Source organism: Pezoporus flaviventris, unplaced genomic scaffold (genome assembly GCF_033815535.1).
Source record: "Pezoporus flaviventris isolate CSIRO_AGI_PZ_B2104156 unplaced genomic scaffold, CSIRO_AGI_Pfla_v1 ptg000097l, whole genome shotgun sequence".
In the NCBI taxonomy this organism is placed as follows: Eukaryota; Metazoa; Chordata; class Aves; order Psittaciformes; family Psittacidae; genus Pezoporus; species Pezoporus flaviventris.
Window position 1 is genome coordinate 1,802,621 of NW_026892645.1, and position 12,656 is coordinate 1,815,276.

A 12,656-nucleotide genomic window follows, 5' to 3' on the forward strand; every position below is an offset into this window, starting at 1 on the left:
AACCAAGCCCCACAAAACCAAGTGTCTTTGCAGCAGGTAACAGAAGCCTGTAGAGCTTCTTAAATTGCTTGGTTTTCTCATAATGAACTGCCCAAGATGGTGATTTGCCATCCAGCACCAGGAAGATTTACCTTGCAAGGTACTGGCTCCATGTTTGTCACTTCACCTGTGTAGCACATCCTTAGGTACAGCATCCGAGACTCTTTGTACACACTGGCACTGACGTGTGGCATGCACAGCTCTTTCCAAGATGTAACATTACTTTTAGGAAGCTTCTCTAGGGCGGATGTCGCCGAGCCTGTGGAATTCAGGGTTCATTCTGGATGGGCTCCTGTGGGTCACTGACCTCTCCTCAAGTGGGAAAACCAGCAGGGCTTGCTCCTGGGCAGCAGCCCTCAGGCAAGGAGCACCAAATGCTGCTCATCTGCACTGAAATCTATTCCTGGAAGTTACTGGGGTTGTTGTCAAAGCCTAGCCTGCTCCATCCCTTGACCGTGTGGAGAGGTCGTACCCACAAACAAGGCCAGAATGAATGCTGAGTCTTTCAACCTGCTCACACATACACACTGAAGACACTGATGTTATGTGTGCTGTAAATTTATAATATATCTTAAAAATAAAGGTTTTTTTGATTTATTACAAGGTGTTCTGAAGCATCATTCTCAGGAGCATGTTCTGAAGCATCACTGTCAGGAGCAGCAGAGGTTTATGAATCCACGTCGTTCAGTGTTCCTTGTACCTGCAGGCTGCTGGAGTTGTTTGTCAGGAAATAAGGTATTTCAATAGCTGGTTGAGAAACCTGTAACAAAACTTGTGCAGAAATTCCTGGTTCAGTGCCTGGTTTTCCACCTGGAAGTTGTTTCTCCATTTTCCAGGAAGTCACCTTGGTGAGATTCATTGCAAGGGCTGTATGAAGCAGGATTTGGTTATCCCCTGGGATGAACCAGTGCCATTTAAGAGGGATTTATCCTCATGGTGGTTGACTGATAAATTGGAAGCCTTTTCTTCCATAACAAGGGAGCCCTCATGAGGGAAAACAGATCGATAGCAACCAGCATCTGGTGGTGTGGTGGGAGGCAGTAACTCCAGGTGATGAAACCAAAATGCTCTTGTGGTGCCAGTGGTGCTGGCTCTGGGGGGATGAGCTGTGTGTGGTCGCCTTGGAGGCGAGTGATGGAGTGTAAATGTGTGAGGTGGTTTCTCTAAGGAAGAGGAGGGGTTATCCTCATTTTCACACCACATTCAGGGCAAGGAGAGCACTGACAGCAGCCTGTTTAGCCAGTGGTGCAGCAGCTGGTAAGGAGTTAATGTTCATTGTGTCCCATGAAAGATGGAGGATTAGGGCATGAGACATTGAGCTGCTGCTTGTCCAGCACAGGTTTGCTGCTGCGGTGGTGGTAAATGCAGGTGTTGTGGTGACAGGTGGCCCCTAACTCAGACTTCCTTTGTTGCACTGATGAGCTACAGGACAGTACAAAGGTCCAGCTCTCCTCTCATTTAAACACAAAACCCCTTAAAGCCAGTCGTGGTGTATCATTAGATAATGGTGCCTGTGCACCTGAACCGGTACAGCAGGTCTGGGCACGAACCCACACCTTAAACATGAAGAAGTGCTGCTATCTGAGTGACAGGATGGGTGGTGGTTGAGGTGCGTGCTGGCTCTTGGGGCCAGAAGCACATGGAGACGTGTTGCTGGTGTCCTCCAGCAGGGACAAGGACAGAGACATGCTGCTGCTTCACCCCCGAGCAGCCTCCAGCCAGGTCCGGGCTGCAGAGGGTGGGGAAGGTAAGTACAGGTTGCACCTGACTGTGAAAACACATCCTGGTGTTGCTAACAGCACAAATGGTGTGGCAAGGGAGTCATTCCCAGCCCTTCCACGGGTGGCTTACGGAGCCGCTCCCAGCACGCTGTGCACTGCTCGGGCTTTCTCCTCTCATGCCCTCACCTGTCCCCATGAACCAGTGGTTGCAGTAACCCCTAAAAAGGAGCAGCACATCCAATAGGGTCAATGGGAAATACAGAGAGTGGGCTTTGATAAAGGCCTGTAGGGACAGAACAAGGGACTCCTACATGCCAGCAGCACCCAGAACACAAGGCACTGTCCCTCTGTAACAGCCCAAATCTTTGCTCTGTGCTTAACTGTGCTGTTTGTTTTAATGGAGACTTTCCTATGAGAGAGGAATTGGCCAAAGGGAGCAGCAGCTCTGGGGATCCTTTGCTACAAGGAAAATGGGTTTGGAGAAGAATTAATGGTGCAAATTCGTTCCTCTTGCTATTCAGAAGCCTTCACTTCGAAGGCAGGAGGGGCAGTTGTGAGCTGGGCTGTTGCTCTGGTGGCTTAGTCCTGGAAGATGGCTTGGAAAGGGGCAGGTCTGCGGGGTCCACGTGTGAGCAGCATTGGTACAACTGCCAGCGAGCGTGACCTGAGCAGGGACAGCAGCGCCCCAGACCTGCATATCCAGTGTCAGCAGGAATCCGGTCCCTGGTGGAGCCGGGGGAGGGACATCAGTAACTCGAGATGTGCTGGACCAGGCCGCGCTGACCAAAATAAACCTGGAGAGGTGACCAGCTCCAGAAGGGAGGCAGTCGGGTGCCTGGATCGGGGTCAGGGCCCAGATACACAGCCTGAGCTTGGAGCCTGTGAGTGCCGGGGGCTCCTGAGGGGTCACCGGTGGCTCTGGGTGGTGGGGTACCACGGCACCAGCTGGGTGCTGGGATGCAGTTGTATGTGGTTAACACAGTTGTAGGTGGTCACTGCAGCAGCCGATGGGATGCAAACCCCCTTCTTGGTGTCCTGCACATCTCCTGCACCCCAGGATGCTGTTCTGCTGCTTCCCTTCCGCTGTGCCAGGGAAGGGTTGAGCTCTCAAACAGGTTTCATGAGCGATGCCATCAGCAGTTGCATAACGAGCTCTCCCACTCCGGGAAGCAGCGTGTGTGCATGGAGCAGGGAGCTGGGGCCGAGCCAGGGCTCTGTGTGCATGGAGCAGGCGATGCCTGCGGTGGCTTTGCACTTATATCAGGGCAAGAACTGCCTGAGCACCCCGGTGCTGTGCAGTGTGAGCAGCCACAGGTGCACCCTCAAACCGGTAATTGATGGGAGACTGGTAGCGCTTATGCATGATGTGGTTACTTGGCTTTTATGAGCTGGAGCTTGGGCACAAACCACATCTGTGTTGGAGTAAAACCTCTATTTGTCCTCTGTGGAAGGGCTGCTCCGGAGGGAATCTGTGCCTGGGAGCCCTGTACCTGCAGCAGCTCCCACTGCCTGGAGTTGGGTTCAGTTGGTATTTATTGAACATTTATTTAGCCCTTGGAATAGTGCAGGTGCCAAACCTGCTGCCTCCAGCCATGCCCCCCCCCCCCCAACCCCTTCCCATTGCGTGAGGGCTGTGGTGGGATTTGGGATGTATCTCTGGATTTCTTGGCCCACGGGGTTAAATCTACTCTGTTCCCTGTGGTCCCTGCAGCCACAGCACAGCCTCAGTAGGGGTGAGCCAGGCTCTGTGGGCTGCTGGACCCCCGCATCCTGCATGGCTCCTATGGGAAGCGCACACTAAAGGGCAGATAGACCCTGGTAAATCCATCCTTAAAAGGACACCAGGGGCTATTCCCGGGCTGTGGCAGCCGCTTCCATCTGTGTGTTCCCTGACACAGGAGCTCGTTGCCAGGCTGCGTGTGATGAATCACGGGGCGCTCTCTGCTTCCCACCCTGTGCCTGCCTTCCCCGCAGACGGGCGCCTTCCTCCCTGCTCCCACACCAGGAGCAAGCACCCAATTCCCCATGAAAAGAGCGACCCTTCCTCATCCCTCCTCTCCCACCCTGCGTTCCCCTTGCAGGAGCATGGTGCCCACTGAGGCCCAGCCCATCAGTGGTGCCAGGTTCCCTGTGTTTTCACTCATCCGGGTGTCTGGAAGCACGATGGTGCCTTTCCCACTGGACCCCGGGGTGCAGCCCTGCTTGCTGCAGGGTTCCCCAGTGCTGTCATTGAAGCCACTCAGATTTCCGTGGGTTACCGTGGGCTTTATTTATAGTTTGCTGGGCTAAAGATAGAAGCCCCAAGTGTTGGGTTCCCTGATCCCAGCCTCGGTGAGGGGGATGCCCAGGAGCCCCTAAAGGTGTCTGGTGGGGTTGAATGATGCCCTCAGGGCTGCTCCTAGCGAGGGCTGAGAACAGTTTATGCCTTGGTGCCTGTGGAGCTGCTGCACTGCTGTGACCTGGTGCTGTCCCTGCTCAGGGCAGAGCCTCGAGTGGGACTCATCCTACTAAAAATATTCCCTTCTGTCTCATCGGGCTCAATCCGACGGAGCCTGTGAGTGAGAGGGGAAGGAGCAGCAGTGTCTGGCTGTGTGTAAGGAATCCCTGTGTGCCTATGAGCAGACATGCTACCGAAACACTCTGAGAGATGTCTGCATGTGGAGTGTTTGTGGTCATCCCCAACGCCCTGTCTGTGTGCCCAGTGATGCTCCTCCCTGCTCTTGACCAGTTTCCAAGCAAAGCCCCTTTTTTGGCTCCTGTTGCATGACCCTGCCAGGCTGCTGGCACTGGGAGCTGTGAGTGCCTCTGAGATACAGCCATGGTCCTGTTGGGATGGGCAGAATCCCATTGGGATGATGAGCAAGAGCAGCATGGCTCAAGATGAGGGGCCCCTGAAGGTCACCTTCCCCTGTTCTCGAGTCTGGTGTGAAGATGAAGCCAGACAAGCAGTCTCTACCCATTTTCCTCGATCTGGTTGTGTTTTGTTTAGAATTGAGGCCCAAGTGCAGTTCAGGGGAGCAGGGCCTCTTCCCCCTGGGGTGTCCCCTTGCTCTGCATCAGCCCCTTTCATGCCCAGCGGATGCATGGAGGGGCTCCAGCATCTCCTGCCTCCTAATTCCACGGGTCTCCAGGACCCTGTTGAGGGGGGCTGGATCCGGATGTTTTCCCAGCACAAAACCTTCCGTCTTTAACAGGAAAACCAAACTGGGAATATCTGCTCCCGGCCCCCTCCTCTGCATCTCTGATGTCACTCACAATCAGCGTGAGTCATTCAGCGGTTGCCGCGGCAACGGCAGGGATGCTGTGGAACACAGCGCTGCCCCCAGCCCTTCCTGGGGAGCGGAGGGGACCGAGCCCCCCAGCGCTGAGACCCGGGACGTGCCATGGGCTCCCATGCCACAGGCTGCTGCCCACAGCCCCCCGACACCTGAGGCTGTGAGGATGCCGACGGCTGCCACCGGTAAGTCAGCATTGTCGGGGCTGGGGGGCTTCAGTGGGGGTCCCGTAGCATCTGTGTGTCCTCATGAGCACCCTGTGGCCCAGCCCCATGGATAGGGGTGTCCTTTGCAGCATCCCCTTCTCTGTGTGCTCCTGGCAGCCCCAGGGGTCCTGTCACCCCAGTTCCTAGCGCCAGCCTGGGGGTATGGGCTCCTTTCAGCCAGCTCTGAACCCTGGGAGCGAGGGGAGCCTGGGGCATCACCCTCAGCATGCCTGGGGACCGGGATGGCACTGCACATATGGGCCAGGTCCATACAGCCCCACACATGGGAGTATGGATGCCTGGTGGCCCAGGTCACCAGCACAGTGCCTGCTTTGATGGGGACAGCAGGGTTCACCCCTGTCACAGCAGGATGAGGCCACCACCATCCACATTGCATTTCAGCTCTGGGTGCTGCTCGCAGTGGCACAGCCTCTCTCTCAGGATGTGCAGGGAGCAAATGGTGTGCCAAGCTCTGCAGCACAAGGGATATGCCATGCACCCCGGGGCAGGAACAGGCAGGGGTTAGCTGAGTCCCCACACTCCTGGCTGGGATGCTAACGCCCTGGGGTGCACGGTCTGACCTCTGCTTTGAGGTCCTCAGCTGCAGTTTGCTCTCAGTGGCTCGGAGCTGCTGGCGGGGTTTGGTTTTTCCTGCTCGGTGTGAGTTTTACAGCCATCAAGTTCTTGCTGTAAGTAGGACCCGGAAAAGCAGGATTTCAATTGCTCTGACTAATTTGTGCATTAACACACTTCCCTGGCTGCAGATTTAAGAGCGTTCTAGTGCGGCATGTGCAGGCTGGCCGGGACCCAAGGGGGTGAGGAAGGCTGTGTTTGGTTTGGCACCTCTTTAGAGGCAGGGCGAGAGGGGACGGGGCTGCCAGGTGAAGGGCTTGGCTGTGTCCCGGGGCTGGCACCACGGTGAACCAGGAGCTGTGTCCCACCGGAATGACAGGAGCTAGAAATACTGAATGGGATGAGTGAAATGCAGTGGGAAGTCAGCACCTGCCCCCCACCAGCAGACCCTGCTGTGGTGAATTGGTGATGCTTTAAGTGGCTTTTGAGGCAGTTTATCTGCCTTTAGAAGCTCTCTGGGCTGAAGCCTTGCACACCAAAATCACCCGGAGCGAGCTGCAGTGCTGTCCTCCAGGGCCACACGGTTTCTATTTGTGGAGGGAGAAGCCTTAAAATCCAGGAATCACAGCCCTTTCCTCAAAATCCCCCTGTATCCCAGACCATAACTGAAACCTGCCCCAGGGAAAGGAAGTGCCTGGCTCAGGTTCATCCCTCCTGTGTCGGAGGTGATATTCCAGGACCTGGCAGGCAGCTTCCATCTTTGTGCATCCCCTGGGGGACCTGGAACAGGGCGGCCCTGGTTTGGTTCCCATGCGAACACCTCCCTCTGAGTAACGAATGTGAAACGTTGCAGTGAAATAATGATGCTGTAACACGTTTTGGGAGAAAGGTTGGCTGGAGCCTGCTGTGAATTCCCAAAGGTAACACTTCCCAGTGGTTCAGGATGTTGGGTTTGGGATCAGTCGCACCCCAGCTTGTGCGGAGAGAGGGCTGCTGTGCCGTTTGGTTGGCAGTCCGGTTATTGGTGCGCCAGAGCTTTGTACTGCCCCGGCCACAAACCCAGTGGCATTTATTGGGATGGCAGAGAAGCTGTGGCTGCCCCATCCCTGGCAGTGTTCAAGGCCAGGTTGGACACAGGGGCTTGGAGCAAGCTGCTCTAGTGGAAGGGGTCCCTGCCCGTGGCAGGGGTTGGAGCTGGATGAGCTTTAAGGTGTCTTCCAACACAAACCATTCCATCATTGTATGAAGATGCTGGGTACATCCAAACTTGCTGTCAGCTGCCGCACAGCCAGGAGCAGGGGCAGAGCTGGCATTTGGGATTCAGTTAGGGCTTTTTTCTTCTGCCTGTCAATTGTTCTTGCTTTCCAAGAGTGTTTAAATAGTGGTGAAGAAGTTGGAGATGAGTTATTCTGTCTTTGCATAGTTATATGTTTGTGGTAAATAGAGTTTGACTTTCCAAAGTGCCCTTAGGAAAAAAGTGACTTAAAAAGGAATCATCTGGGTCAAGCAAATCAACAGTTCCCAATGAAAATGATCTCTGCCTGAATGCTGCCCAACTCCAACTGCTGAAAAGGGTTTAATGAATACAAAGATACAGAGAAATTTACTCATTAATTAGATGATGACAACAACCTTTCAGCGCTTACCCAGCTAGTCCCTGGTTGGAGGTGCTCAAGAAAGAACAAGGCATAGGGAAGGCACGCTGGGATCAAACCTCTTGGTGGGAAAGTCTCTCTGGAAAACCCTGTAAGTGCTATTGATCCGCCATCCTCCTAAACGCAGCCCAGGGACTTTAAACATAGATAACCTCAGAGATAAATATATCTTACATCTTAAACCCCCTCCTGTTATTAATGCAGGCACTTAAACCCCACCACCAGCGCGTCCGGAGCTGTAATTGCTGTGGGTAACCACAGGCCCGGTGAGGGAGATCCTGCTCCTCACAGCGGGCAAGGGAAGGTCTGGCTCCCAGGAGCTGCCACCCCGTGCTCTGGTAACACTTGCCCTGGCCATAGGAGTCATTAATTCCTGTTTGTGCGGTGCTCTGGAGAGAAGAGCTCAACAGGAGGAGTATTTGAATACTATTTTAATACTGTTATTTTAATGCCCATCAGAGGGGCAGCCCCTCTGCGAGGAGCAGAGCTGCCAGCACTCCCTGCCTGTTTTTCCCCTGGAGCAGGACAGTCCCTGTGGACAGAGGGATATGAGAACCCCCCAAGCATCCCCATGGGCTGCCAGGGACACCCAGGCAAGGCCCAAATGTCAGAGGCAGAGGTGTGAAGCGGTTCTTCCCCTGGCACCATTGGATACACATCAGACATGTTAAGCTAAGCAAGGGGAAAAGGAAGAAATCTGAATAACTTGCTGCACCCATCAGCATAAATAGCTGAGCTGCATACGCATTACCCGCAAAATAACGTGAACACATGAATGAACGGAGCCCTGCTATCTCTGCTTAATTTGTTTTCTGTATTTACATGAAAAATACGGCTTGTTGCATGTGGTTCCTGCTGCACAAGGCCATGCCACTGCATATTCCTCCTGAGTTACAGAACTGGATATAAGTAATGACTGACAGCGGCATCCTGCCTTAGATCTGTTCCCGTGGTGGTAGTAATCGTGCTGGAGTGACTGTTCTATTACTAAGAATAATATTGTGCTCTCTTCTCCTTAAGGCTGGCAACGTGATGAACTGTCAGAGGAAACTCTTTGTACAGGGCAGAAAAAGACATTTTGAGCTGTCAGAGCACAGCTGCATGGGGGGGTCTGCAGCCCATTGTGTTACAGTACCCTGGCTCCACTTATCCGAGTGATTATTTAAATGTCTTTTTGGCCACAACTCTTTTCCCTTAATGAATTTCTAACCAGATATAACTTTTTTTGAGCTTTGTAGTATGTACTGGGGATACTAAAGCCCATTGGCACAGAGATGGACCTCTCTGCCTCCCAGGTAGCCCACATGGTGGTACCAGTGTTCACCCCATGCAGTGACCTCCGGAAGAGCCCAGGCTCTAAGTCAATCTCAGCTGGGGATATTAAGGGCAAACAAGGCCCTGCAGAACTAAGCAGAGGGAAGCAGATACAGCAGTGTTCAAAATTAGTCCAGGACTGAAAACAGAGCCATGAGGAGAGGGCGGCAGGCAGCCCGGGTGGCAAGTGCACACGAGCTGCTCTGCACTGCTCTGCCGCTGCCGTCCTCACACTGTTGGCTGTTTTGCAAGGATAAGGGGACAAAATCCTGTTGCTTCGTTTGACTGTCTCCTCTGGCTGCCCCTAAGAGCACAGGCAGGAGCTGTTGAGCAAGACTAAAGGCAAAGAACCTCTTCCCAGATAGAGCCATCAGCCTTTGCACACTGATGAAGAGGAGGGATGAATTACCCAGTGCTGCCCCAGCAGTGATAATGAGCAGGCAGCTTGGTCCTGAAGGATGTGAGTTATAAACCATCCAGAGGGAATAAGGAGCACAGCACAAACCACATCAGAGTGGTTTCTTCTTGTCTGCTCTGTGCTGGTGCTGCCTGGTGCAAATTCACGTGCACAGTGTTTGTGCTGTGGACTTGGGTATGGTGAACCTTGCCAGGTAGTGTCTGAGGAGTCGGTGGAAGGAAGGGGTGACTGTCCTGCTGATGACTGCTCTTTGCCTGGGGAAAGGAAGGAAGGAGATGAAGGATGGGAAATCATCACTTTGGAAAGTGGGAAGTCCCACTGAGGACAGTCAGTGAAGCAGAAATCAGGCTGCCCAGCATGCTGAAATTCCCAAGCCCTGCTTTTTTTTTCCACTGGTTTTAGCACTAGGGGCATTATGTGATGGGCAGAGACATCATATGGAGACCTCCCTCTACATAAATAGCTGCAGGGGACAGTGAAGCATGGGCTTCATGAAGTATGCAGCAGTCTGCATTTTCCTTCATCTGAAGGTGCTTTTTGTGATGCTGAGGGAGAATCCTGATTCGCTGCTGGCCTTTCTAATTGGAAGGTGCCACTGATGGGTCAGCTCTTGCTTTCTGCACGTACCTGATCAGTATCTCCACCCTACACCATCCCAGCACAGAGCACGCTATATTGCCACAAACTATACACTTTTTTTACAACATAATCTTAGATTTGATGTCTTTGGGATGCCACGGGACTGATATTCTTATTCCACATGTGCTCTTCCATACTGATAAATGAAACACAGTGGAGGAGCTGAAATCCCAGGCAGTCTTCCAGGGAACAAGCACACAGGTTTAGCTTCCTTACCTGCAGTAGGTGTCGTGTTCAAGTATGGTAATTTGTCACAGGTATCGCCTCCTTGTAATTACTCTGAGCTCTGCTGGAAGACAAGTTGTGCAGTGTTTGTCAGCTCGCAGGTACACCCACTCTGAGTGGTTAGTAGGAACATTAGTTCCTATAGAAAAGCAACGTATTAACATTTTCCAGAAGAAAAGCCTTGAAGCAGGTTTAGTAGTGGAGTACAGGAAAGAAACAAGGAGCAGGCAAATTAAAGATGAATTTGCTGCTACTGAATATGGGAGAGTCATTTTCTTGTGGAAAAGGCAAACATGTTTAGCAATCCACTGAGGACCCTCCCATTTAAATGCAGGCTTTTTATCTCCAGGACAATGCTGAGGACGCTGGTGTGGGACGGTGCCAAGTTCTTGACAAACCACTTCACCATCATCTACAAAGTTTCCCAAAGCATCAATTTCAGCTTCCACTTAGGGACACGCAAATGCCCTAAGCAGCATTTTCAGGGCATTACCATGGAGGAAGAAGTGGCAGCACATTACACATCAGACTGGAAGAGAGTGATACCGAAACTTGGATCTTGAGGGTAGCACCATCCAAATGACAGGGGGAGAGCGAGAGGTAATGCTAAGGTCAGGATCCCAAGTGCAGCAGAGGGTTGTAAAAGGAGAGCATTCTCCTTGCCACTGGACTCCCCCATGCTTTTTCTTCACAATGTCCATTTTCTTGAGCTTGTATTTGGAGAGTTTCAAGGGTCCAGGTGACACTGACTTGGTTTTGCACTGGTAGCCTGGCACCCTCTTAAATGTGTTTTGTTCCTAAGAGCTGCTGATAGGTTTAACAACTGGATCCATTCTTCACCTCCAGGAAAAATACATCAGAGGAAGAAGTAGGTCAGTTTTCTCCCAGTTGCACCTTCTCCCTTGCATACAGGTCACCTGCTCTAAGAGCCAAAGGGCCATCCTGTTTCTACAGCCCACTTAATGCCCGATCCACCACACAATGAAACCATTCTTCCTGAATTTAAGGGGATTTGGATTGGGCCTTAATGCTTAATTTAAAAACAAGAGCAGCTTGTTCCAATGGCAACATCAGAAACCAGCAACCTGCAAACACTCTAGCGAAAACCTAGCTCTTAGAACAGAGATTATAAAACAACTAGCATGTTGTTTGCAAAGGACATTGACTTCAGTCGTGTACAATCTTGCAGTAGGGAAGAGTGATAGAGGCTGGAATAACCTTTGAACACCAGGTTGTATTTCCTGATGACACGTAGCAGAATGCCCTCCACTCACACTCTGAGAAGGCATAAGGAAATAAATGTTGAATCTTAAGACGGACCCAAATTAATGACTTGAAACACATTTCATGTAAATGTTACATGCGGAAAATAGAATTTATGAGAATCACAACAAAATCAGGTAGAACAAGGTCAGTCTGCTCTCACTGTTGTGCAGCTAAACTTACAATCGCATTTTCAGCAGATGAATATTGAGATAATTCATCTCCCCATCACAGGCATTAAAGTCTCAAGCCTCTACTCTCTTAATCACACAGCTCCACTTTTCCGATGAGCCCTGAAACTCACTTATCAAGTGAGTTAATCTGCAGGATCCAGTTTGGATCATGATGCACCTGGGGCTCCCAGATGGGCAGCAGGACACTGGACAGTGGCTGGTAGACAGTGGGGTCTAATGGTACGTGGTGGGCTGGCCCCAAGGTGGTTTTGATAGTGTCACTTCACCCTGCAATGACCAACCCCCAACCTGTCACACGTTTCTTGCTGGTTTCTATTGAGCGTACCATAAACCAGGTGTGGAAATTCTCTATTTGCTAAGAAACACGCAAGATGCCGAGGCCAGACTCTTGCCTGAAAACCACCCTTGGCATCCTTTGATCATGACCAGCTGTTAACTCATCAAGTCTTAAGGGGAATTAGTTGTGATATTGCTGATTGTCGGCCCATGTCCTGTCAGCGTGGCTGGCAGATGGGCTGTGCGAGGCAGTGGGGAAGCAGCTCGAGCCTATCTCATTGTTCACCCTGCTTTTAGCCAGGAAGGGCCCTTCTCCATCATCATAGAATCAATTGCATTGGGAAAGCCCTTTCAGCTCATCCAGTCCAACCCTTCCCACCCCTAACCCACGGCACTGAGGGCCTCGTCTCCACGGGGTGTGAACCCGTGCAGGGCCGGTGCCGGCAGCCCTGCCCTGGGCAGCCTGTTCCAATGCCTGAGCACCCTCTGGGGCAGGAATTGTTCCTCAGCTCCATCTAAACCTGCCCTGGTGCAGCTTGAGGCCGGTTCCTCTTGTCCCATCCCTTGTTCCTTGGGAGCAGAGCCCAGCCCCTCCTGGCTCCATCCTCCTGTCAGGCAGCTGTAGGGAGCCACCAGGTCCCCCTGAGCCTTCTCTTCTCCACACTGACCCCCCCCCGGTCCCTCAGCCGTTCATGGCGGCCCCCAGTGAACCCGTAGCCAGGCAAGGAAGCCACAGCACGGAGCCAACACGGGGGAGGCGGCTGGGATCCCCCCTCCGCAGGGGACGGGCCCGGGGCCGTGAGGGGAGGGCGGGCGGGCTCCGAGCGCGGGTCCCCGTTGTCCCGGCAACCGTTGCCT